Below are 27,956 nucleotides of genomic sequence, written 5' to 3' on the forward strand. Positions count from 1 at the left end.
GCTTAACAGGGTTTATATATACACGTTACAAAATAGTGTTGAGAACAGAAAACCACCTGTGGTCAATTTGATAAATTTCTCAGAAATCCTCATTTTATTTCAATTTCTAATCTGATACGGAGACTTTCACATTACTATTTGTAACTCTTCAGAATCTATACTCCTAACAAGAAAGAACCTTTTGTTTGATTCCTTCAGCTAATCAGAGAAAAGCCTTGTTGGCCTTTTTGATTTAGCTAGCTGCTTTTGTTTGTTTTTCATTAAAAGCAGATAATGAGAAATTAAAAGATATATAGTATATATTTCCAGCAGTAGAATGATCCCAGTGCTTCTCTTTTTGGTTAAAATGTTTTCTTGCCGTTTTCCTCAAAAGAAGAGTTCTCAGCACTCTCCTTCCCTTTTTACCCCTTCCAACACTTTTTATTCTTTTGTCATTTTTGTATCTAGGAGTCTCAGTAATTAAGTTCAGTGTGGGATCATCTTGAAACTAAAGTCAATGTAAGTCTTCAAATCATTAAAATCTGCATATACCAAAATTTCAAAAAAATTAAACGAAATATTTAATTTTGTTTAATAGGATTAAAGAACATTTATTTTTAAAATAGGTAATGTGTTTGCATGGTTCAAAATGTGAAAGGTGCAAAAAGTGAGATATTTTCTATTCTGTGCCTTGGGCATACTTTTCCCTCACTAGGGCAACCACTGTTACTAGTTTCTTACATAGTCTTCTCGTGTATAGTCTATTTTCCCTACCTTTAAAAACATAAATGGTAGCATAGGGCTTCCCTGGTGGTGCAGTGGTTAAGAACCCGCCTGCCAATGCAGGGGACACGGGCTCGAGCCCTGGTCCGGGAAGATCCCACATGCCGCGGATCAACTAAGCCCGTGCGCCACAACTACTGAGCCTGTGCTCTAGAGACCGTGAGCCGCAGCTACTGAAGCCCACCTGCCTAGAGCCCGTGCTCCGCAACAAGAGAAGTCACCGCAATGAGAAGCCCGCGCACTGCAACGAAGAGTAGCCCCCGCACGCGACTAGAGAAAGCCCGTGCGCAGCAGCAAAGACCCAACGCAGCCAAAAATAATAAATAAATAAATAATAAAAAAATTTATTAAAAAAAATAATAAATGGTAGCATATTCTACGTAACGTTATCTTGCCTTTTTCACTTGATTTTTTCATTCTTTACATATTGGCATATGAAGAGTGTATTAGTGATACAAAAGCTAAACTAACAGTGGGTTAAACAATGAAGTATTTCTTTTTCTTATAAAAGTTTAGGTAAGTGTTCTAGGGCTGGTATAGCACTCATGGCATTTCTCTTTTCTCTTTCTCTCTTTTTGAGGCATAATAATTACAGTAAAATTCACAGAAACACCGCCCCGCAGTGATTGCCTGGATTCTTTCTGTGCTCTTACTGCTCTGCTGCATGTTGCCCTTGTCCTCATTGACCTAGCTGGATCTCCAACTACTGCAGCCCATTCTGAGCAGCAGGATGCAAGAAGGGGCAAAGGTTTACATGCCAGCCTTTTTACAGGGAGGTTTCTAGAAGCTGCTACTTCAGGACACTTCCAGTCATGTTTTGTTAGCCAGAACTTAGTTCACAGCCACATCTGAATGCAAGGGAGGTTGAGAAATGGAGTCTTGCTATCTTTTCCTATTAGAAACAATGTTGTAGCGAATAATTTTCTTCATGGGTTGTCTTTTGGGATAAATTCCCAGAAGTGGAACTGCTGGGTCAAAGAGTATTTGCAGTTTGAGAGTACACCTATTTTTTCATATCCTTGCTGACAGTTTTCATATTTGCTAATCTCATTGGTAAAACATGATGACAGGGTAGCTCTAATATGCCTGATAGGCCATTTAAGTAGAAAGAGACAAAGTACTTCTGCTCTATGTACGATACCTTGAAAACATGGACTACACAGCCAGCTAATGTAATGCTAAGTTGGGTGAAGCATATAACAGCATGTTACCTTTTTATTTAGGCCAGTCCTAAGAGGAGACTGATGGTTGAGGTTAGAAGAGAAACATTTCTAGCCATAAATACTTCAGGAGTGTTTTTCAGGATTTGTGCACTTAATTAAAAAGTAGATTAGGGCATGAGGTTAAAGTGTGCTATTCTTTTTTCTTTTGGTCCTCTGTTTTCTCTTGCATACATGCCTTAATATGTAGAAACGTGTTTTCAACTGATCTTAAAATATCTGTTAACGTAATTGGGGAAAAATAAAGTAATCAATAAATATATTCCATTTGGTTCCTTTTATATGATATTTCTTGTTGTGGGTCTCTTAACTTTCTAAGCTTTTACTCTCTAGTTGCTAAGTGGGATCAGATAAATGATATAAAATATATTCTGCTAAGATTGTAATTTTTTATAGTGTAAGGGTTTGTAAAATGTGTTTTCAACTCTATAAATATAACCTTTTGGTTGGGATTTGAGGGAAAAAAAATCATAGTATTTTTCTTTGCAACTAAGTGGTATTATGAGCTATACTTACTTTTGAAGTAGTAAATAGCATAAAAGATAGCTAATGCATATGTTTTTCCATACCACATGATGAGGTCTTGGAGAGCGGAGACCTCTTACTTAGCTACCATGGTGCATGGCATATAGCACCTTGTACTTGGTAGATCACATTTTTTCTATAGTTGAAGTGGATCTTGGAAAAGTGTTAGAAAAATTATTAGACTCCCAGTAGCAATGTTTTGGCCTGTTGGAGGCAGGGGGAGAAGATGTTAATATAATATCATTGTTAGTACTTTTGAAATTATCAACTCTTTAGGTGAAGAAACTTAAGGGACCAATATCTATGCTTTAAAGAATAGAGACTTGGAGATACTTTCAGTGTAGGTAGTATCATCCCACCTTATCTGGAGGACAGATGTCTGTAAATCTGCCTTTTTTTTTTTTTTTTGAAAAGCAGTGAAGTGAAGGCCCAATAAGCTAAATAACAGAAAAAATATTTCTTACACTTCAGAACTTTGTAGTCAACCTCAGTCCCCTTGCTGAGGTCTTTATAGTTTAGAATAGAAAGTGGTGCATATCATGTTCTCTTCTGTGTTCTTAGCTAAACATTTGTTGAATGAATTAATATAATTTTTTTTTTTTTTTTGGTTTTGCTAGCACACGTTTTTCTTGGGAGAAGGTGATATTATTAAGAGACAACATTTTTGCTTATTTGTTAGATCGTGGTGATGGTGCTTGCCTTAGGCTGTTACCTGTGCCTAGATAAATCTTCATGCCTAACTTCCTTACCTCTTCCAAATCTCTTCTTAAGTAGCACCTTCTCAAGGAAGCCTACGCTGACCGCCCTGTTTAAAATGGCAACCGCCACTCTCCTCCTGCACTTCCAAGTTCCCTTACCCTAGTCTGTTTTTCCCCCATAATAGTTACCTCCTTGAAACATATACTATAAAATTTACTTATTATGATTATTTATTGTCTTTCTCACCACCAAATGTTAGTTTCTTGAGGGCTTTGATCGTTTGTTCACTGTATTCCAAGAGACTCATAGATGCTCAACAAACGTTTGTTGAATGAATGAAGGTCAGAAAGAAAGTAATGTGAGAAAGCTAGCTATAAAATAATTTACATTAAAAATTTATATTTAAAAGTACTTCCATTGTTTAAAAAGTTTTGCTTTTGCCTACCACTGTGTTCCATAATGATACCAAGGTAAACAAACCTGTGCAAAGTTTAAGGACTCTGTCCTCTTGGTAGAACAGTGACTGAGTTTGGCTTGCTGAAATGCATCATCTGCTTCATGCTTCCAGCATCTTTGTAGTGAAGTTCCTTTCCATAGCCTTCAGTGGTGGTTTAATTAATAAGAAAGAGTCTCTGTGTTCCACGGTGTGCAGATGGAACATCTCTTTCCTACTGGAGGTGGCTTTCCATGAAGTAAGTAGTGACAATATTAATAGCTGTCTTCTTCCCTTTCTTTTTTTTTTTTAGAGGTTTCCCAAAGTAGACTGTAGATAGCTGAATTTTTGGTACATCTTTTATTTATTTATTTATTTTTGGCTGTGTTGGGTCTTCGTTTCTGTGCTTGGGCTTCCTCTAGTTGCGGCGAGCGGGGGCCACTCTTCATCGCGGTGCGTGGGCCTCTCACTATAGCGGCCTCTCTCGTTGCAGAGCACAGGCTCCAGACGCGCAGGCTCAGTAGTTGTGGCTCACGGGCCCAGTTGCTCCGCGGCATGTGGGATCTTCCCAGACCAGGGCTCGAACCCGTGTCCCCTGCATTGGCAGGTGGATTCTTAACCACTGCGCCACCAGGGAAGCCCTCTTTATTTCTTTTGACTAGGTCTTATGCCAAACATTTTATGTGTATTTTTATTTATTTATTTATTTTTAATTTTTTTTAATGTGTATTTTTAAAAAAATCTTGGTAACAACTGTATGAGGAAAGTATTTGTGTCCCTTTATTCTTGCAGAAAACTGAGTCTTAACCTGCTGTATAAAAAAATAAATAAAATAAAATTCAAAAATTCCAAAAAAGAAAACTGAGGCTTAGAGGTTAAGCAGCTTGCCTAGGCAGTGTGTTGGAGCTGGATTTCAAACCCACGCAGTCTGACTATAGAGGAACTTCACTACACAAAAAGCCTTCCTAGTGAAGAGCACCTAGGAGTGAAAAAGAAATTAGCAACACCTTAGTGAAACTCTAACTTCACAGAGATCTTTTATTTGCTCCAGCTTCTCAAGAGTTAAGTAGATTGACTGAGACCACTGTGATTGAAGCAGTAATGTTAGGTTAAAGTTAACCAATGCTAATTTAAATAAAGTGTATTTTAAATAAAAACAGAGATAGCTCCTAACCAGATCCTATTTTACTTAGACTTATAGTTTAGCCCAAGAACACTTTAGCTTATCTCTGGGGCAGAATTTGTGTGCTCTTCCTTCATTTCCCCTAAAAATTAGATTCAGCAGGAGGGCAAAAGTTATAATGTGGCTGTATAGGAAGTATAATTTAGTGGAGGAGTAGAGGGGTAGACAGTGGGTAGGCTTTGCTGTTCTGGATTTTTAAGAAAAAACTTCCCTGTAATTTGTATAAAATTATACTAAATGGAAATAGTCATGCACTACCTACCATACAAAATAATTTGTAATTTCAAATTTTGATTAGAAAATTCTGATTCTTTAATGTGAATTACTTTTTGAACCTTAATTAACTGTTTGTCTATTTTTTTTTTCTTGTAAGATGGCATATTTTATTCCCTTTGCCATAAGAATATTTCTTCTTTGTTCCCATAAATTAATTTTAATTTCACTTTTAAAACACTAGTGATTTAAGGGTAACCTAGAATCTGTAATTGCAGGAAATTATGCTTAAGGGTACATATTTATATGCTGAAGCCAGTAATGTGCTTTCCATAGAAGTTGTAGGACACTATTGTGTACATAGCTAGTAGAATCATTTTATTGAACAAAACCTCTCCAAAGCAAGATGTGACATACTTTTTTGGAGATACATTAAGACTGTTTTCTGGCTTGAGATGATCACTGGTGAGAGAGTTTCCCTTTTAGGTTTCCAGAACTATGATGAGAGCATTATACTTAATTAGGTACTTTTCTTTTTTTTTAAAAGAATTTCACTTTATTTATTTATTTATTTTTTGGCTGTGTTGGGTCTTCGTTTCTGTGCAAGGGGTTTCTCTAGTTGCGGCAAGCGGGGGCTACTCTTCATCGCGGTGCGCGGGGCTCTCACTATCGCAGCCTCTCGTACCAGAGCACAGGCTCCAGAGGCGCAAGCTCAGTAGTTGTGGCTCACGGGCCTAGTTGCTCCGCGGCATGTGGGATCTTCCCAGACCAGGGCTCGAACCCGTGTCCCCTGCATCGGCAGGCAGATTCTCAACCACTGCGCCACCAGGGAAGCCCCTAGGTACTTTTCTTGATGCTACCATTCAATTTTAGTGGGATGAAAGTACTGAAAGATTTTTTTCTTGTACACTTCTTTTTTTCCCCTTTAAAGGAGCCAAGAAAGGCTTCTTTCTCAAATGCATGATGGTGGGGGGAAAATGTAATGGTTCAGAAGAGTTTATGGTGAAAACAGTAATCCTCTTGTCCTATGCCTCCCCAGTTCCTTTCCTGAGGGAACTACTTCAATTGTTTCTCTATTTGATTCTTTTAGTGATAATCCCCCATATTAATGTGCTTTTACTTCCATTTCTTTTTCAAAATTAATTAATTAATTAATTAATTTTGGCTGCGTTTGGTCTTTGTTGCTGCTCATGGGCTTTCTCTAGTTGTGGTGAGCAGGGGCTACTCTTCATTGTGGTGCGCAGGCTTCTCATTGCGGTGGCTTCTCTTGTTGCGGAGCACGGGCTCTAGGCGCATGGGCTTCAGTAGTTGTGGCTCGCAGGCTTCAGTAGTTGTGGCGCACGGGCTTAGTTGCTCTGCGGCATGTGGGATCTTCCCGGCCCAGGGCTCGAACCCGTGTCCCCCGCATTGGCAGGTGGATTCTTAACCACTGCGCCACCATGGAAGCCCTACTTCCATTTCTTGATTTGTCAATTTTAAGCATTATCTATTGACTTTCTGGAGTGATAGTTAAGATTTAGCTCCCATTTACCACCTGTCAAGAATTACAAAGGGAACTTCCCTGGTGGTGCAGTGGTTAAGAATTTGCCTGCCAGTGCAGGAGAGATGGGTTCGAGCCCTGGTCCGGGAAGATCCCACATGCCGCAGAGCAGCTAAGCCCGTGTGCCACAACTACTGAGCCTGTACTCTAGAGCCCGCGTGCCACAACTACTGAAGCCTGTGCAGCTAGAGCCTGTGCTCCCAACAAGAGAAGCCACCACAATGAGAATCCTGTGCACCACAACGAAGAGTAGCCCCCACTCGCCACAACCAGGGAAAAGCCCGTGTGCAGCAACGAAGACCCAATGCAGACCAAAAAAAATTAAATAAATAAAAAAAATAAAATAAAATAAATAAATTAAAAAAAAAAAAGAATCCACCCGCCAATGCAGGGGACACGGGTTCGATTCCTGGTCTAGGAAGATCCCACATGCTGCAGAACAACTAAGCCCTGTGCCACAACTACTGAGCTCATGTGCCACAACTACTCAGCCTGTGCTCTAGGGCACAGCTACTGAGCCTGTGTGCTGCAACTACTGAAGCCCGCGCCTGGAGCCCGTGCTCCACAAAAAGAGAAGCCACTGTGATGAGAAGCCTGCACACCGCAGCGAAGAGTAGCTCCTACTCGCCACAACTAGAGAAAGCCCGCACGCAGCAACAAAGACCAAACGCAGCCAAAAAAAAAAGGAATTAGAAAGGATCTGAGAGTTTACTCTACATGAAGCTAACAAATTAGCCTGCCACAGTTTCATGGATGCTGGTGGAAGGTAAAGACTCCTATTCTGGTAGGAGGCAGAGTCAGAGATGAAGTAGAGTTTATTACTCACAGCAATAGCCGTAGCTAGGGTATCAACATTCATTTGTGCCAGTGTCCTGAGCCACAGTTCCCACAGGGCACTGAGGGGAGGGCCGGATAACACCTGTTCACATAATGAGTTTCGTTACTGGAGAAAAACTCTGAGTTTAGGGATTGCAAATATTTTATAATGGGCAGTAAGCATGCCTGCTCTTTGCTCCAGAGGGAGACAGTAGTATGCTGGCTCTTTGCTCTGGAGGAAGAGTTTCTGTCTTCTAAGGTGGTTTGATATATGAACATCCTTGAGATTATATTCCAGAGCAAAGAGCAGTCAGCGCCTCGCTTGCAAGACATAGAGACCCATGAAGAATTATATCCCAACACCACTACCCCATTCCCTACCTTCTTTTTGAAATAGTTATATATCATCATTTTTAGCTCTGGTCACCTTAGTAAATACTATATGTTTATTTTTATATCATTAACAGTAGGTGGTGTCTTTTGACTTCTGGCTTTGAAAGAGGAGTGTTTTGGTTAGGGATCCTTATAAGTGTTAGAAAACCAGTTCAGTTAGAACTTAAGTGAGAAAGAAAATTGGTTTCCAGAACTGAGAGTCCAGGGGGATAGAATAGGATTGGATCCATGTGCTCAAATGTTACTTTGAAGAACTGGTCTCTCACTGTATCTGTGTGGTTTCCTCCTTTGGCTTTATTTTCAGTAACCTCCTACTTCACCTCTCTCCCCCACCAGTGCTGATTCTCGGCTCTGTGCTTATTTCTGAACAAGTTGCTATGGCAAGGTGGAGAGAATAGATTAGTTAGAGCCTGGTCACATGCCCAGATGGAGATGGGTGTGGAGTCCACCCCATTTAAAGCACATGTGTTGGGGTGGGGAGAAGGTAGTTCTACAAAGATAAAACAGGGTGCCACGACCTCTCCACATCAGAGTTCTCTGTTGTATATTTTTGGAGGGGGTGTTGTTAGCTTTTATAACTGACCTTAATTTTTTCATTTTCTATAAGATAGAATGAAATTTCTGGTATCTCCCTTTTTCATAGTTACCCCTCTCTTGATGTCCTGTATCTTCTGCTCCAATCTGTTTTATTTAGAACTGCTGCTCAGTGAACATCCTGTGACTTGCCTTCATTGTGCTCATTTCGCATAGAGTCGTCTTTCTTGGTTTATTGCCTTGTTTTGCTGGGGTACATACTAAGGTAAGATATGTGGGAGGTAAATATTGAGTAATTCCTTGTCTGAAAATGTTTTTATTTTATTCTTAAAATGGAATGTTAGTGTGGCTAAGAGTAGAATTCTAGGTTGAACATAATTTTCTGTCAGAACTTCAAAGGCATTGCTTCATTATTCACTAGTATTCTTCAATATTGATAAGTCTTAGGCCAGTTTGATTCTTTTTTTAAAAATTTATTTTATTGAAATATGGTTGATTTACAGTGTTGTGTTAATTTCTGCTGTACAGCAAAGTGATTCAGTTATACCTATCTGTACATTCTTTTTCATATTCTTTTCCATTATGGTTTATCCAAGGGTATTGAATATAGTTCCCTGTACAGTAGTTCCCTATACAGTAGGACCTTGTTGTCTATCCATTCTATATATAATAGTTTGCATCGGCTAATCACAAATTCCCAACCTCTCCCCCATCCTTGGCAACCACAAGTCTGTTCTCTATGTCTGCGAGTTGGTTTCTGTTTCGTAGATAAGTTCATTTGTGTCATAATTTAGATTCCACATATAAGTGATATCATATGGTATTCGTCTTTCTCTTTCTTTTTTTAAATTTAATTTTTATTTTATATTGGAGTATAGTTTATTTACAATGCTGTGTTAGTTTCAGGTGTACAACAAAGTGATTCAGTTTTACATATACATATATCCATTCTTTTTCAGATTCTTTTCCCATTTAGGTTATCACAGAATATTGAGTAGAGTTCCCTGTGCTATATAGTAGGTCCTTGTTGATTATTTTATATATAGTAGTGTGTGTATGTTCATCCCAAACTCCTAATTTATCCCTCCCCCCCACCTTTCCCCTTTGGTAACCATAGGTTTCTTTTCTATGTCTGTGAGTCTGTTTCTGTTATGTAAATAATTTCATTTGTATCATTTTTTTTTAGATTCCACATCAAACTGATATCATATGGTATTTGTCTTTCTCTCTCTGACTTACTTCACTTATTATGATAATCTCTAGGTCCATCCTTTTTTTTTTTGCCCACGCCATGCAGCATGCGGGATCTTAGTTCCCCAACCAGGGATCAAACCCACACCCCCGGAAGTGGGAGTGCAGAGTCTTAACCACTGGACTGCCAGGGAAGTCCCTAGGTCCATCCACGTTGCTGCAAATGGCATTATTTCATATTTCATTCTTTTTAATGGCTGAGTAATATTTCATTTGTGTGTGTGTGTGTGTGTGTCTAGACACACACACACCCTACATCTTCTTTATCCATTCCTCTGTTGATGGACATTTAGGTTGTTTCCATGTCTTGGCTATTCTAAATAGTGCTGCTGTTAACATTGGGGTGCGTGTATCTTTTCAAATTATAGTTTTGTCTGGATATCTGCCCAGGAGTGGAATTGCTGGATCATATGGCAACTCTATTTTTAGTTTTTTGAGGAACCTCCATACTATTTTCCATAGTGGCTGCACCAATTTACATTCTCACCAACAGTGCAAGGCGTGTTCCCTTTTCTCCACACCCTCTCCAGCATTTGTTATTTGTAGACTTTTTAGTGATGGCCTTTCTAACCGGTGTGAGGTGGAACCTCATTGTAGTTTCGATTTGCATTTCTCTAATAATTAGCGATCATGAGCATCTTTTCATGTGCTTGTTGGCCATCTGTAAGTCTTTTTTGGAGAAATGTCTATTTAGGTCTTCTGTCCTTTTTTCTTTTTTTTTTTAAATTAATTTATTTTATTTTATTTATTTTTGGCTGTGTTGGGTCTTTGATGCTGCGCATGGGCTTTCTCTAGTTGCGGCGAGGGGGGGCTACTCTTCGTTGCGGTGCACGGGCTTCTCGTTGCAGTGGCTTCTTGTTGCAGAGAACAGGCTGTAGGTGTGCAGGCTTCAGTAGTTATGGCTTACAGGCTCAGTAGTTGTGGCTCGCGGGCTCCAGAGTGCAGGCTCAGTAGTTGTGGTGCACGGGCTTAGTTGCTCCGCGGCATGTGGGATCTTCCCGGACCAGGGCTCGAACCCGTGTCCCCTGCGTTGGCAGGTGGATTCTTAACCATTGCACCACCAGGGAAGCCCTTCTGCCCATTTTTCGATTGGGTTGTTTGTTTGTTATTGAGTTGTGTGAGCTGTTTGTATTTTTGGAAATTAAGCCCTTGTCAGTTGCATCATTTGCAAGTATTTTCTCCAGTCCGTAGGTTGTCTTTTTGTTTTATTTATGGTTTCCTTTGCTGTATAAAAACTTGTAAGTTTGATTAGGTGCCATTTGTTTATTTTTTGGTTTTATTTCTATTGCCGTGGGAGAAGGCCAGTTTGATTCTTGTTTCTCTGCAGATGAGCTGCCTTTTCTCTGGAGGCTTTTTTGTCTTTGTCTGAAATTTCCCAGTGATATAACTTGGTGTGGGTCTCTATTCATTTGAGCACTGAGTGCCCCCTATTAATTGGAAGACTCTATAAATCTATTAGTTTATTAAATCTTTTAGTTGTGGAAAATTTATATTTCTCTGAAAATTTCCTCTCCAAGTTTTTTTTCTTTTCATTCTGGAATTTTTGTTAGTTAAGTACTGACCTCCTGGACTGATGCTGTGTGTCATTCGGTTAATTTCTTGTCTCTGTTTCTACTTTCTAGGTTTTGTCTCCACCATATAAAACCTTATACTGCCTTTTTTTTTTTTTTTTTTAATTGTATTTATTTATTTTTTGGCTGTGTTGGGTCTTCGTTTCTGTGCGAGGGCTTTCTCTAGTTGCGGCAAGCAGGGGCCACTCTTCATCGCGATGCGCGGGCCTCTCACTATCGCGGCCTCTCTTGTTGCAGAGCACAGGCTCCAGACGCGCAGGCTCAGTAATTGTGGCTCACGGGCCCAGTTGGTCCGCGGCATGTGGGATCTTCCCAGACCAGGGCTCGAACCCGTGTCCCCTGCATTGGCAGGCAGACTCTCAACCACTGCGCCACCAGGGAAGTCCCTACTGCCTTTTTAAAAATTTTTTTTCAAGAGTCTTTTCTTGTACTCTTTTGCTTTTTCACAGCTTCCTGTCTTGCTTTATGAATGCAACATCTTGCCTTTCTGAGGATCTCAGAGAGCTTTTCACAAGTTCTGTTTTATGAATTGTTTATTCCTTTGTCGCATTTCTTTAACTTTTTGTTTCCTTGTCTGTTTCATGTTACAGATGTTTGATTCTGATCTAACCAATCAAATGGAAGAATGAAGCAATATGAAACTGATTGGGATCTCTGTATCTAGACAGGGTTCGTCAGCTGGTGAGCTTTGCATTAGGGTGGGCAGTTAGGGGGCCCTATTAGCCTTGGTCAGTGGTTCTAATGTAATAGCTGCCGTTAATTCTCTCCAGACTATTTAATTTCATTAAAGAAGGACCTGCCAGAGTTTTTTTGGTTTTGTTAGTTTCCTTTGTTTATTTTGTTTTTTTTAATAATGTAAAATCTCAAAGGTAACCAGGAATGTGAAGAGGGTCAATGATCAAGGGTCTAGAAATGTTCAAGTGGTCATCTTTCCTGCGCTTCAGGGTGAAAAGTTAGGGTACAGAGTAGTATAGCAGAGAGTAGCCCAGATGTTGGAGCCGGACTGTTTGGGTTCAAGTCTGGTTCTGCCACTTAGTTATAGGAAGCTGCTTAACAAGTTACTTAACCTTTCAGTGCCCCACTTTTCTCATTTGTAATTTTTGGACAATAATAGTACCTACCTATTAGGTTGTTAAGAGGACTTAATTAAAAATGCATATTAAATAGTGGCATTTAGTAAAATCTCAGAAAGTGTTAATTTCTTTTTCTCCCTTCCAGTAATAACAATCATGGTGGTGATTGCCCACAGCAGAAATTTTGGCGGGATTAAGTAATTTTAGATTGTGTTTTTCTCTTTAGAACCTCAAAGTGGTATCATTGGTATCATTACTTGAAGTGCTGAGATGTATATGGGCAAATGTTTTCATAAAAGTCTTTCAAAGGTCCCCATCTTCCCTCCAAAAACGAATCTCACTCAAGATAACTTGATAAAAGTAGTTTTGGAGCCAGAAAACTAGCAATGAAAAAACCATTTTCACGCCCAGAAACTCTATGTACAATCAGAATCATATGTGCTCAGGGTGTTAGGAAGCTCTGTCTCCATACAAAACACTCACTGACAATCCTACTTCTTGAACTTGAGAAACATTGAAAGTTTCTTTATAAATGGATATCTAGGGCAAGACTGGCAGGAGGAAATAATTCTTGAAAAAAAAATTTTTTTTTTCTTTGCTTCGAGTGTTGCCCCAATTATGGTGGAATACTGTGAGATTTTCCTTACCATACCCTCTGCTATTTGTAAAATTCAGGTGAGTTGAAGGAGTAAAACTTCTTTTTTTTTTTTTGGCTGCGTTGGGTCTTCATTGCTGTGTGCGACCTTTCTCTAGCTGCGGAGAGCGGGGGCTACTGTTTGTTGTGGTACGCAGGCTTCTCATCACGATGGCTTCTCTTGTTTCAGAACACCAACTCTAGGCACGGAGGCTTCAGTAGTTGTGGCACGTGGGCTCACTTGTGGGCTCACGTGGGCTCTAGAGCTCAGGCTCAGTAGTTGTGGCGCATGGGCTTAGCTGCTCTGCGGCATGTGGGATCTTTCTGGCCCACAGGTTCCCGCACCCGTGTCCATTGCATTGGCAGATTCTTAACCACTGTGCCACCAGGGAAGCCCGGCAGGTGGATTCTTAACCACTGCGCCACCAGGGAAGTCCCAGTAAAACTCTTGTGTAGTGGTTCTTGCCCTCCTCCCCCCAAACTTGACCCTTATCTGAACTAAGATGTTTTAGTTCGGGTTATTTATCTTGTTTTTTTCCTTCTCCCACACAGTGGAGGAAGTTCTTAGAATCTATTATTGTTACTGTTATTATAATCATATTATTTACGTTTTAAAATGGAAATACACACAGAGGTAGAGTCACTGAGCCCCCTATATATGTACCAGTTAGTTTCAATATTTTGCCATACTTGTTTATTCTTGTCCCAATTAAATTTTTTAAAGCAAATTCTAGATATCATGTCATTTTAGCCCTAAATACATCAATATGTGTCTTTAAAAAATGCATTTTCCCCCATAACCACAGTACCATTATCCTACCTAACAAAATTAACAGATTGATCTGACACCTAGCTTCTGAATTTTACTCTCTATCTTAGTATCATAAGATTCCTTTATGTCATCTAAAACCCAGATATGTTCAAGTTATATGTGGTATCATTTTTAGACTTGGTTTTCATTTACATAAAAATATTTGCATCTTGCAAATATTTGACTTTCTAACTTGTTATGGAAAATTTTAATCACATAAAAGTAGATGAAATGCATTAGTAAAGCCCCATGTACCGATCACCCAGCTTTGACAGTAATCAAATCATGCCTAATTTTGTTTCATTTATTCCCCCTCTTCTTCTTCCTGGATTATTTTCAAGCAAATCCCAGGTATCATTTCATTTGGAGTCTAGTGCATCTTTAAAAGATAAGGACTCTTTAAAAAAAAAAGTCTATCTATCTATCTATCTATCTATCTCACCCCCCTTAAGTTCCTTAATATCATCAGATATCCAGTGTTCAAATGTCTGGTTGTCTCAGATATCATAGTTTGAATCAGTATCCATATAAAGTCCCTAATTTGCAGTTGGTTGGTAATGACTTTTAAGTCCCTTTTAATCTAGAGGTTCCCCTTGCTGCCTCTCTCATTTTCTCTCTCCCTTGAAATCTGTTTATTAAAGAAATCAGGTTTTATGTCCTTTAGAGTTTCTCAGAGTCTGGATTTTAATGACTCTATCCCTGGGGCTTAGCTTAATTAACATGTTCTTATGTCCTCTGTATCTCCTGTAAATTAGTGATTGAATCTGGAGGCATACTTCCTTATAGAATATATAATACATGCAAATGATAAAGGTTTAAAATGGTACAAAAGGGTATATATTGAAAAGTCAGTCATTTTCTCACAGTGTACCTTTAGGTGTCTTCCCCAGAAGCAATTATTGTGTGTAGAGTGAATGATATGTTTTTATTAAGCTGTTATATCACCAGTAAGCATACTAAATATACTAGTAATTCTGAAGATATAAAGATTACTAATTTGTACATTTTAGAATTTGATTTTTTTAAAATTTATTTTTAATTTTGTTGTTGTTGTTGTTTGTTTTATTTGGCTGCATTGGGTCTTAGTTGCGACACGTGGGATCTTCGTTGCGGCATGCGGGATCTTTTGTTGTGGTGTGTGGGCTCCAGAGCACGCGGGCTCAGTAGTTGCGGCGCACGGGCCTAGTTGCCCTGCGACATGTGGGATCTTAGTTCCCCGACCAGGGATCGAACCCGCGTCCCCTGCATTGGAAGGCGGATTCTTAACCACTGGACCACCAGGGAAGTCCCTAAAATTTTTTTATATTTTATTGAAGTATAGTTGATTTACAATGTTGTGTTAGTTTCTGGTGTACAGCAAAGTGATTCAGTTATACATATATATTCTTTTTTATATTCTTTTCCATTTTAGGTTATTACAAGATATTGAAAATAGTTTCCTGTACTATAGAGTAGGACCTCGTTGTTTCTCTATTTTATATGTAGTGGTTTGTATCTGCTAATCCCAAACTCCTAATTTATCCCTCTCCCCTTTCCCCTTTGGTAACCATAAATTTGTTTTCTATGTCTGTGAGTCTGTTTCTGTTTTGTAAATAAGTTTATTTGTATCATATTTTAGAGCTCACATGTAAGTGATATCATATGATATTTGTCTTTCTCTGTCTGACTTACTACACTTAGTATAATAATCTCTGGGTCTATCCACATTTCTGCAGATGGCATTATTTCATTCTTTTTTATGGCTCAGTAGTATTCCATTGTGTGTGTGGGGGGTGTGTGTACGTGTACCACATCTTCTTTATCCATCTGTGGATGGACATTTAGGTTGCTTCCATGTCTTGGCTATTGTTAATAGCACTGCTGTGAACATTGAGGTGCATGTATGTTTTTGAATTATAATTTTCTCTGGATATATGCCCAGGAGTAGGATTGCTGAATCACATGGTAACTCTAGTTTTTTAAGGAACCTCCATACTGTTCTCCATAGTGGCTGCACCAATTTACATTTCCACCAACCGTGTAGGAGGGTTCCCTTTTCTCACACCCTCTCCAGCATTTATTGTTTGTGGAGTTTTTAATGATGGCTATTCTGACTGGTGTGAGGTGATACCTTGATTTGCATTTCTCTAATAATTAGTGATGTTGAGCATCTTTTCATGTTCCTGTTGGCCATCTGTAAGTCTTCTTCAGAGAAATGTCTTTTTATTTTTAAAGAATCCATGATAAACTTTATTTTTAAAAATTTGTTTATTTATTTATTTTTGGCTGTATTGGGTCTTTGTTGCTGCGCGTGGGCTTTCTCTAGTTGGCAGTGAGTGGGGGCCCCTCTTCGTTGCGCTGTGTGTGCTCCTTGTTGCAGTGGCTTCTCTTGCTGTGGAGCACGGGCTCTAGGCACGTGGGCTTCAGTAGTTGTGGCTTGCAGGCTCAGTAATTGTGGCTCGCGGGCTCTAGAGCACAGGCTCAGTAGTTGTGGTGCACGGGCTTAGATGCTCTGCGGCAAGTGGGATCTTCCCGGACCAGGGCTTGAACCCGTGTCCCCTGCATTGGCAGGCGGGTTCTTAACCACTGCACCACCAGGGACGTCCCAGAAATGTAATTTTTTGATTGGGTTGTTTGTTTTTTTGTTATCGAGTTGTATGAGCTGTTTGTATATTTTGGAAATTAGGCCCTTGTCAGTCGCATCACTTGCAAATATTTTCTCCCAATCTGTAGGTTGTCTTTTTGTTTTGTTTATGGATTCCTTTGATGTGCAAAAGCTTGTAAGTTTGATTAGGTCCCATTTGTTTATTTTTGCTTTTATTTCCATTGCCTTGGGAGAGTGAGCTAAGAAAATATTGCTATGATTTGTGTCAGAGAATGTTTTGCCTGTGGTCTCTTCTAGGAGTTTTATGGTGTCCTATCTTATATTTAAGTCTTTAAGCCATTGTGAGTTTGTGTATGGTGTGAGGAATTGTTCTAATTTCATTGATTTACATGCAGCTGTCTAGCTTTCCCAACACAACTTGCTGAAGAGACTGTCTTTTCTCCAGTGTATAGTCTCGCCTCCTTTGTCAAAAATAATTGACCATAGGTGTGTGGGTTTATTTCTGGACTCTATTCTGTTCCATTGATCCATATGTCTGTTTTCATGCCAATACCACACTGTTTTGATTACTGTAGCTTTGTGGTATTGTCTGAAGTCTGGGAGGTTTATGCCTTTAGCTTTGTTCTTTTTCTTCAGGATTGCTTTGGCAATTCTGGGTCTTTTGTAGTTCCATATAAATTTTAGGATTATTTGTTCTAGTTATTTGAAAAATGTCATGGGTAATTTGATAGGGATCACATTAAATCTGTAGATTGCTTTGGGTAGTATGGCCATTAGAATTTAATTTAAATAGTGTATAAGTATATGATGCCGTTTAAGATGTGGCATTTTCTTTTTGGCGAAGCAGAATTTTTAAGGTGAGGTGGTAGCTAATTAGAAATTGTTTAAGCTAGATTCCTTGGCACTGCAGTGGACTACTCTTCACACAGTGAACAACATGAAAAGTAACCCCGTTAAGGGAAACATTAAAAAGAATCTTTATTAACATTATTCAATATCTGATACAGTTAGCTTTATTTTCTCAAATATGAAGATAGTGGAGTTCTGTGGTTTCTTCATGTAAAATGAGGGCAATATTTATATCAATGGGCTTTGGTGGGTCTTGAGTGAGAAAGCTCCTAGCACAGTACAGTGTGGAAGAGATACTTGAATGTTAGCTTCCTTTTCTATAAGCATGGCCATAATTAACCATGAGACTCTTCTGCTTAAGTAGAATATTTTGGGTACAAGATGGGTGGCCAGGGAAACCACACCCAGTTTAAAGGGTTAGGTTGGGTCAAGAACAGGTCTGCTAGAGTGAGCCAGGGTGTACAATCTGAGTCACTTGGTCAGGACAGGTTGTGGAACTGCTGGTTAGAACAGGTGAGTTATGCCACATGTACCCATAGTCCACTACTATTTCTTGTGGTCTCTCCCCCCCACCTCAGCTCCCTCCCCAGTGGTTTTGCTGTCTGACAGACAGTACAGTTCAGAAGATAGGCATTAGATCAGTTTTAGGTGTACAGGAAGAACAGTGATTGGATTACTGGGAAGACAAGCAGCAGGGGGGGCCATGGGAAGCCAGGGACCAAGCAAGCTGACTGGCCAGAAGATGTAGATGTAGCTCTAGCTGCACAAGAGCAAGCTGGTTACAAAGTTATATGCAGAAAGTCTAATGAGAACAAAAATAGGGGAACACTTTCTGGCTCCTTAAATGATAGTTTCTTTCATGAGACCAACCTAAAAACAATTTACTGGTAAGAGTATTCCAACTAAGCTTCTAGGTTTGAGTTATGGGACATCAGCTGGAGACGACTTTTGGATTTTATTTCTGTTTACCAGCTAGATCAGACATTTGGACCTGGGATAATGACCATCTGTTAAGTTGCCTCTGCTTGATCATGTAGGAAATTTGTATGATGTTAGGCTAGTTAATAGGATAGAAATGTAAATGCCTTTGCTCACATCAAGTGATTCCGTAGTATTTTGTTTGGGAGAAAGTATAGAGATAGCGGAGTGTTCTCAAGGAAACTCCCTTTAGTTGTTATTTTTCTCATAGCTAGACGTGGGTCTGAATACTCTGTGACTAGAGTAGGCTTTATAATTAGAAAGTAGTGCAGGGACTTCCCTGGTGGTGCAGTGGTTAAGAATCCGCTTGCCAATGCAGGGGACACGGGTTCGAGCCCTGATCCAGGAAGATCCCACATGCCGCAGAGCAACTAAGCCCGTGTGCCACAACTACTGAGCCTGTGCTCTAGAGCCCGTGCTCTGCCGCAAGAGAAGCCACTGCAGTGAGAAGCCCGTGCACCGCAACGAAGAGTAGCCCCCGCTCACCGCAACTAGAGAGAAAGCCTGCGCACGGCAACGAAGACCCAACGCAGCCAAAAATAAATAAATAAATAAATAAATTTTTTAAAAAAAGAAAGTAGGGCTAAGTGGTTACTTACTAGATATGGGAAACAAATTGTATGGTGTTTCCTGGGTTTAGAGAAGAATTGATTAAAGGATAAGAAATTGTTTTCCCTTGGTTGGCAAGGTTCTTTCTAAATCCAATCTAATAGTCTTTGGGCAAATATGTCCAAGTATAAGGGACTTGCCTGTGATTTGAACTAAATCTGTTTCCTTTTTCTGGTGAATAATGAAATAGTAAAGGGGCTAATAGTTGTCAGCTTGTGAAGGGATTCTGAGGCAAGTAAATCTTGCCACCACTGTTTGCTCCTAGTGTTCCTTAATTTAAGCAGGTAGTTTTATGTTCCTGTTCTAGAACAACTCTGAAAACAAATATATTGGATCAGAGTGGAGTGTAAGAAATAGTCAAGGACATTGTGCATTCATTGGCTGGAGTAGAAGGTACCCACATGGCCTACATTATTCTCATACAACAGAACAACCTAGTTAAAACAGATAGATAAAAAATATTTTAATGTGTATTAATTTCTAGAGTTCTTTAAGACCCTCCCCCTCTTTTAAGCACAGGCTGCTCATTCTTTTCGATAAAATTTATGTGTTATCATCATTACAGGAATTGCTCCAGCTGTTGAAAAATAATTATACTAGAGTGAGCACTTGTTTTGGTTTGCTTTGAACAAAGTAGACAACACCTATCTGCATGATTATAGTATCAACTGGGTATTTTGCTGAGTGATCTAATCCTCACCACAACTCTGAAATATCAGAAGTAGTGACTTGCCAAGGCCATAGAACTAAGAAATGGTTATTCTTAGAGTAGAGTCCAGGCTTTACTAGAAGTGAGGTGATATTTTGCTTAAAAATTTGTGTGTGTGGGGTGTTATTTAAGTAATTTACTGTATCTAAGGCTATGATATCATAATTTACTAACTTTTACCAGGTTTTAAAAATTAGAATTTGATAGCTGGGACAACACCCCCCTGTGCCCCCCAACATGGAGATAAACTAGGATTGGAGTCTCTAGTTTCGTAGGCGTTAGCCTGTGGGGAGCTGTTGGGAAGGGAAGAATTTGAATCCCCTTTCTATTTCTGTAGTTGTAAAGTTTCTGGAAGTTTTGGAGCCATGGGAACATGTTTTGTTTTTTCCTTATCCCCTTAATTTCCTTCTCCCTCATCTTTCCACTCCCACTCCCCAATAAAAATAAACATATTTGTGAAAGAGGGCTAAGGGTATTGTGAATCCAGCAGGTTCAGACAAGTGTTTTAAGTGTGAAGGGCAGGAAGCCATGTTTGCTAGGACCAAGTTACTGCCTGAGAAGAAATGTGTCCTTAGAGAAGAGAAAGCCTGGGTACAAGGGTAGTAAAGAGGGAGACAATTTCAGTCCCTCTTGAAGACTGTCATTCATGTGGATCCTATAGGGCTAATGTAAAGAGGAGTTGTCTCACTAGACTGATGGAAGCCCCTCGTTGTTCTGTGTCCAAGTGGATCAGAGGTATTTTCTTTCTGAACTATAGTGAGTGGTCTGTTGAGCACATAGGAGCTGAGTGTGGAGTCTTAAGTAATAGTCAAGCACATTGTGCATTCATTGCCTGGAGTAGAAGGTACCCACAGTGGCCTGGGTTGTTCTGACACTATAGAATAGACAGAAGAGAATAACAAAAATGAAACAGTTCTCAGTTCCTTAAATTTTAGCAGTTTGTTTTGAGATCCATTTATAATAGTAAATAAATTTATAAGTGAGTTGAATCAACAAGTTTTTGCTGGGTTGCTATTGCAACTCTAATGGTTCCTTTCCCTACTGGGAATCCAGGTGGACATTTTTAGAGAGGGAGAGGAATTCCTCAGGTCCACACAGGGCGTGGCAGAGTGGAACTGGAAGCTCACTTCCAGATGCTTCCTCAGACAAAACTTGTTCCCTTTGGGAGGCTGCTGGGTGATGCCCACTATTCGGAACAACTGACAGTCCTGAGAACCCATAGCAGCACGTAGTAGGCGCTGAGTCGACAGACTTTGTTAATTGAGTACATGATTCTATCGGGACACAAAAAGCAAGCCTTGAGGCTGGGAGGGGATCCTCAATCTTGTCTTCAAACAGGAGGTCTTGCTCCTTTTTGGTGTGGGTGGGTGAAATGGAGCTTGGGAAGGGAAGAGGTGCATCATGAATTCTTTTGTAAACAGAGGACAACGGGGTGTTGGGAAGAGGATGTGAGCAGGCACATCCCAGAAATTGAGCACAGAGGACTCAGTGGCTGGACCCTTACCTCTGCTCTCTCCGTATCACACTGTCTCCCACCCAGGACACAGGGCGAACAGCTCACCCAGGTGGACTCTTGAGAAAAGTACTTGATTATGTCACCTGGCATAACTGTTCACCTGGCATTGGTGATCTGCTGAAAAACATTTGAGATGTATCTCATATACCACCATGAACTTGGGACTATGAATGTACCAGGGTCTAATACTACGATGGTATGAAATAAATAAACTTCCTCATTTTGCATTTAGGTTTTTCAAACTTTAAGTTTGAAAAGCATGCTGTTAGTCCTTTGGCAAAGCTCTCTGAAGTTGAACAATCTTTGCTCATGGAATGACTTCCCTACCACTGGAGAGGTTCAGGCTGTGTGATCTCTTAGGGGATGGGTTATAAAAATATATTGGTACACCAGAAACTTACATAATAATTGTATATCAACTATACCTCAATTAAAAAAAACACTATAGCTGTATGAAAGGCTGTGTTTTAAAAAGGCACCCCAAATGATCACATCCTAATATTAAAGCTGACTGTGCAAAAAGTAAATTAAAATAATAAAAGGGACTAATTTTTTCCCCACTGATTGAACCCAACAGTTCTTTTTTTTTTATTTTAATAAATCATTTATTTATTTATTTATTTATGGCTGTGTTGAATCTTTGTTGCTGTGCGCGGGCTTTCTCTAGTTGCGGTGAGCGGGGAGCTCTTTGTTGCGGTGCGAGGGCTTCTCATTATCGTGGCTTCTCTTGTTGCGGAGCACGGGCTCTAGGACCGCAGGCTTCAGTAGTTGTGGCACGTGGCTCAGTAGTTGTGGCTTGCGGGCTCTAGAGCTCAGGCTCAGTAGTTGTGGCGCACGGGCTTTGTTGCTCCACGGCATGTGGGATCTCCCCGGGCCAGGGCTCGAACCCGTGTCCCTTGCATTGACAGGCAGATTCTTAACCACTGCACCACCAGGGAATCCCCCAACAGTTCTTAAGAATGAGGCTGACATTAAAATCTCAGAGGGGAAAAAAAATATCATATTGAAAATAGGTAACCTTTAGATTATATACACATATTGTTCATTTTTAAAATGTAAAAATTAAAGATTTTCCCAAATCTAGAAAAATAAAACTGGGAAAAAGCCTTTAAATTTCTTCTTTTCTCATTCCTTACCCACGTTAGGTTTTCATAATCTAATCAATACCTGTGTTTCCCTCCTATTTGGAAATATGGTTACTTCGTACATAGAGATTTTATTAAAAAAGGGGGTTCAAACCGCCTCTGCTTCCACCATCCAAATGTAAATAAAGCTTATTTCCATTGATTCCATTTCAGTTAACAACTTTTAAGTCCCTCTCCACTTACCAGGCAGTGAATTTTTTTTGAAAAGGATGGTTTTTTAGTGTGTTTATATACTCTGGTGGTATTTGCATACACATTTTATTTTTAAAATATATAGCTTAATTCTAATTCATTTGTAACACAGATGTACTGCTGATTTGTTCAGCTAAAGCAAACAACAGTCAAAGGAAAACAACCCTTACCCTTTATTCCAGTCGAAATTTTTGGTAGATTTTATTCTTTGGTTTTCTGTCATATTCCAGGCTATTTGTGAGCTCTCCTGTTATTGCTAAAGTTATAAGAAACTGGCTATCTTGGGTGAAAGTGGCAGAATTTTGCAGCCTTAAATGAACTTACTGACTTACCATTTGCCCATTCCTGCACATCTTTTCAAGAAAAAGTAGATTTGCTAACATCATTGGACAAGGGGCACAAACAAAACATTATACTTTGGAAGATAGCGGCTGTGTTAAATCTTCGTCATTCTCTTTTGAAAATACTCAAAATACAAAGTAACACCAAAGAGGAGCTTTGATATCACTGTGGAGTTGAATGTCTCATTTGCAAACACTTTTAAGTAACCTTGTATTGTATATAATGGGCTTCTCCTATTAGCTTGTTTGACTATATTGGTGTCTCTTTTTTTCCCCCGGTTTATAGGGAAAATAAGTGTCTGTGTGAATGGCTCTATGAACAATAGACTCCTCTCACTGTTTTGTGTTGTCTCTTATCCATGGGCCAAATTTTAACTAGAAATCTATGATTCAAGTGATATAATTAACAACTTTTACTCTTCCCTTTATAAATCAACTATAAGGATCTGTATACCAAAGGATATTTGAAAAAAGTAGGAATATGAATTTGAACCTAAGTTTTTAAAGTTTACCTTAGAGGGGCTTATAAACAAATTTTTTCATTTGTTTGTTTTTTTGTTAATGAAACAGCTTAAACAAATGTTGATTCTGATCAGAAACTTAAGAAGAGACTTCAGAAGAGCTGAAATTTTAAGTGTTTACAGAGATAGCTCCCTTTTCCTGAGTGCTCACAAGCATTTTTTGCTAGGCACTTTACATGCATGTGTGTTAAGGACATAGAACAGGATTATTGTTGTCATATTATTACTAGACCCATGAGTGAGGTTTTTTTTTTTTTAACTCTTTGGGAAGTTCTAATATGCTGCTAAGGTGAGAACGATTGCTCTAGGAAGATTCACAGATTTCTGGCTTGGGCCTCTGGGTGGATAGTTGTGCTTTTTGAAGAGATAATATGGAAAGAAAGAGGCTTAGTTTGTAAATATGTGGTTGGGTTTGCAGTTGGAAATAGGATCTGAAGCCCAGAGGCAAAGTCAGTTCTAAAGATGAGGTGTGGGAGAATTATTGGCAGCTAGATGGTACTCAAAGTTAGGGGATTAGGTGAAACTGCCTTGGGAGAGCTTGCATGTAGAAGAGAAGACCCAGAATTCTGGGGAACCTTGAGATGTTTTGAGTGGGCGGACGGAGAGGAACCAGAGAACAAGTGTTCAAAAAAGAAGTAGCAACAAGGGAGTGAGTGATATTTCGGAAGCCAAGGGAGAAGATAGGGTCAAGTTATAGGGGACAGACTTGCATAGCATATGGTAGGTGCTCCATACATTTTTGTTGCAAGTAGAATTGAATTAGTTTTAAGGAGTCATAAGTTTCCACTGGATTATCAGTTAGGAGGCTGCTGGTGACCTTGGTAAAAATAATTTAATTGGAGTAGTATTTCTCCTACCTTACTGTGGCCTCTTCTTGGTCTCTTTTGTAAGTTTCCTATCCTAACTATCAGAGTTTTGTAGGGCTTTGCTGTAGGTCATTGGTTCTCCAAGTGTGGCTCCCCAGACTTGCAACATCAACATCAACTTGTTAGAAATGAAAATTCTCAGGTCCCACCCAGACCTACTGAGTCAGAAACTCTGGGGATGGGATCCAACCATCTGTGTTTTAACAAGCCCACCAGGTGATTGTGATGCTTATGAAATTTAAAAACCAATATTTTAAGACCTTTTCTCTGTCTGTGCTTTCTCCTTAGGTATTTAATCTATTATCATGGCTTGAGTTACCATGCTGTATGCCCAAACTTCCAAATTTATCTCCTTGGTCCAGTTCTTCTGAGGACCAGGTCCACAGATCCAGCTGCATGTTAATTCATTTTGACTTTGATATCTCATAGTCATAGGGACTATTGTCCACGCAGATGTTCACACTAGAAACCTAAGCTTGATCTACTTTCTTACACAAATACTAACAAATTCTAACCACATTCTACTTTACTGGTTTATACACATAAATGAAATAGTGATAATATTAATAATATAATGAATAAATGCCTCCTAAGTTGTGTGAAACACATCTTTCAGGAAGTCTTAATTCTCAGAGCTGCTAATAAGTGATCAACCTGTCTTGCTGAGTGTGACTCCAGAGTTTAAAGTTTAAAAGTGTTATAAAACAAGGTCTCTAAACCCAAGTTGAGTACTTCACCTAGTGCTCAACCAAAGAAACTTGTGTATAAATGTATAATATATCTGCTTACTGTACAGGATTGAATATATAAAACTAGGTCAGTTGTAATTAATTGATAGGCAATTTCCAGGAAGGGGTAGGTTTTTAAGTGTTAGAGTGTGGGGGGCTTTGGGGCCAGAATGCTTTTGGTTCAAGTCATGATAGCACCACTTGCTGTGACCTTGGGCAAGTTACTTTCCTCCACTATGCCTCAGTTTCCTTATCTGTAAAATGAGGATAGTAACTGTCTATACCTCAAAGAGTTGTTAGGATTAAATATAATAATTAAGGGTTTGGAGTAAGAAGTGCCTGGCACATAGGTAAGGTTCAGTAAATGCAAGCTACATTATTACTATCTCTTCCACTTATTCACTGTACTCCAGCCATTCTTAAATTCTCTTAGCTACTAGTAGCCATTCAGACGTGCCATGCACTTTTATGTTTTAAAACGCTTATGCATCCAGGTCTTCACTAAACTCTCCTGATTCTCCAGATTAGGTTAGGATTCCTTTTATATGTTTCCTTAATACCCTGTTTTTTAAAAGTAACAGCTTTATTGAAACATAATTCACATACCACACAATTAACCCATATAGAGTGTACAGTTCTGTGCTATTCACAGAGTTGTAATCATCACCAAAATCAATTTTAGAACATTTGATTCAAGTCATGAGAGTACTCCCTGCTATCATGAAGATACTAAAAAGAATCCCTATACTCATTAGCAGTCACACGCATTTCCCCCATCCCTCCAGCTACTAGCAACCACTAAATCTACTTTCTGTCTCTCTAGATTTGCTTATTCTGGACATTTCTTCTAAATAGAATCATACATTATGTGGTCTTTTGTATCTGGCTTCTTTCACTTACTGTAATGTTTTCAAGGTTCATCCATGTAGCACATATCAGTACTTCATTCCTTTTTATGGCTGAATAGTATTTTACTACATGAATATACACTATTTATTTATTCATCAATTGATGGACATTTAGGTTATTTCTACTTTTTGGCTATTATGAATAATGCTGTTATGAACATCCATGTACAAGTTTTGTGTAGATACATGTTTTCATTTCTCTAGAGTACATAACTAAGAGTGGAATTGCTGGATCATGTGGTAACTCTCTCTGTTTAGTCTTTTGAAGAACTGCCAAACTGTTCTCCATGGCTGCTGCATATTTTACATTTCCAACCCGAGTGTATGACAGTTCCAGCTTCGCCATATTCTTGCCAACAATTATTATCTCTTTTTGATTCTAGCCATCCTTAAGTGGGTGTGAAGTGGTTTTGATTTGCATTTCCCGGATGACTAATGTTGAGCATCTTTTCATATGTTTATTGCCATTAGTATATCTTCTTTGGAGAATGTCCTTTCCTCATTTTAAATTGAGTTGTCTCTTTGTATTATTTGTATTTCTTTGTATTTTATTGAGTTACAAGAATTCATTATATTCTAGATACAAATCCTTTATCAGACATTATTTGCTGCAAGTATTTTCTCCCATTCTGGGAGGTTATGTTTTTACTTTCTTGATAGTTAAAATTAAAAGTTCTAAATTTTGGTGGAGTCTATTTTTTCTTCTGTTGCTTATACTTTTTGTGTCATATCTAAGAAACCATTGCCTAATCCAAGGTAATGAACACTTAAAAGTTTTATAGTTTTAGCTCTTATTTGTTTTATAACTATTTTTCTGTCTTCCCTGTTAGAATGTCAGCACCACAGGAGGGCTTGGATGATGCTTATCTAATTTACTTGTTGTTTGGAGCTTGTTTAAGTCTTGGAAAATACTAAGTGTTCAATAATGATTGTTAGTTATTTTGGAAAGGCATAATTTAAGGAGCTATTATCAAAATGTATTTAAACACCCTAACTTGAAACACTTTTCTATTTTTTCTTTAAAAGCTAGGAACTGAAATATTGTATTTTGTTGGTGTTGCCAGGAGTTGTATTTATACTGCAGAGGTTTAGGAGACTTAAAATAAGTGTGTTTATTATGATTGCCTTCCTTAGTTCTCAGAACTTGTCTCTCTTTAGCTTACAAAATTGAGCTTTGTATCTGTACAAAATTGGGCAAATTGCATTTGCTTTTAGCCTTGGAGAGTTTTGTTTATTACTCTGGTCTCCATCAGTGATTCTAGAATAAACCAATGAGCAAGTCCCATGTTTCTAAACTTCTCTGTTTCCTTGTGATAAACAAAACTTTCATGCCACTTTCCAGGAGTCTGATAAACACCCGCAGTAGGTGTTGAAAGACAGATTCTCTTTACTGATTATTTCTACCAGCACAGAGAATTTTGTGGGGGTTTGCTACCACAGATTGTTACTCCCTCCTGTCATACTAGATATGGGGTTAGGGTAGCATCTGAAATGAGGGCTTTGGCATATATTAAATTCAACTGTTGTGACTTTCTTTCGAGGTTAATGTATACTTTGTCATTATAAAACTGCATACTTAATCTTTTTTTTTTATACATTTATTTTATTTATTTATCTATTTATTTTGGCTGCATTGGGTCTTTGTTACTGCGTGCAGGCTTTCTCTAGTTGCGGTGAGTGGGGGCTACTCTTCGTTGCGGCACGCGGGCTTCTCATTGCGGTGGCTTCTCTTGTTGCGGAGCACGGGTTCTAGGCACACGGGCTTCAGTAGCTATGGCACTCAGGCTCAGTAGTTGTGGCACACAGGCCCTAGAGCACAGGCTCAGTAGTTGTGGTGCCCGGGCTTAGTTGCTCCGCGGCATGTGGGATCTTCCCGGACCAGGGCTTGAACCTGTGTCCCCTGCATTGGCAGGCGGATCCTTAACCACTGCACCACCAGGGAAGCCCCTGCATACTTAATCTTTTGAGGAGGGAGAACTGACACTTTGATAATGAGTGATTTTATACCTTAGACTATAAAATCCGTTTTTAGTTTCTGTTTTTTAGTGGATTGGTGTTATAAAGTAACTTTAAAATGAAAGGTATCTTAAACTGGTGCATTAACCAAATGTAGGTATATTGCTAGATTTTGGACAGAATCCTGGAGGAATATTCTTTTTTTTTTTTTTTTTTTTTTTTTCACACACACACACACTGTATTTTATTTTTACAAGAGATAAATCGACTGACACCAAGCATTGTACATGGAGGAATATTCTTAGGATTAAGCTAAATCATGGACGGAAATACCATCTCATCTAACTTTTTTTTTTTTTTTTAATTAATTAATTAATTTATTTTTGGCTGTGTTGG

General features: G+C 39.0%; 1 protein-coding gene across 6 annotated transcripts in view; it reads left to right on the forward strand.

Annotated features, from left to right (window-relative positions):
- The window catches only part of FBXO34 (F-box protein 34), a 103,489-nt gene that overhangs the window by 11,294 nt on the left and 64,239 nt on the right, over positions 1–27,956 (forward strand). For 2 of the 6 annotated variants that reach the window (XR_009500915.1, XM_059914278.1), the window contains exons 2-3: positions 8,479–8,583; positions 11,731–11,821. The exons of 1 other annotated variant lie outside the window; for it this stretch is intronic. The gene's annotated coding sequence lies outside the window, so the exon portion shown is untranslated. The remainder of the gene's footprint in view (positions 1–8,478; positions 8,584–11,730; positions 11,822–27,956) is intronic. 3 more of the 6 variants (XM_059914280.1, XM_059914283.1, XM_059914279.1) reach the window with 3 other exon arrangements.

This window comes from Balaenoptera ricei, chromosome 2, assembly GCF_028023285.1.
Source record: "Balaenoptera ricei isolate mBalRic1 chromosome 2, mBalRic1.hap2, whole genome shotgun sequence".
In the NCBI taxonomy this organism is placed as follows: domain Eukaryota; kingdom Metazoa; phylum Chordata; class Mammalia; order Artiodactyla; family Balaenopteridae; genus Balaenoptera; species Balaenoptera ricei.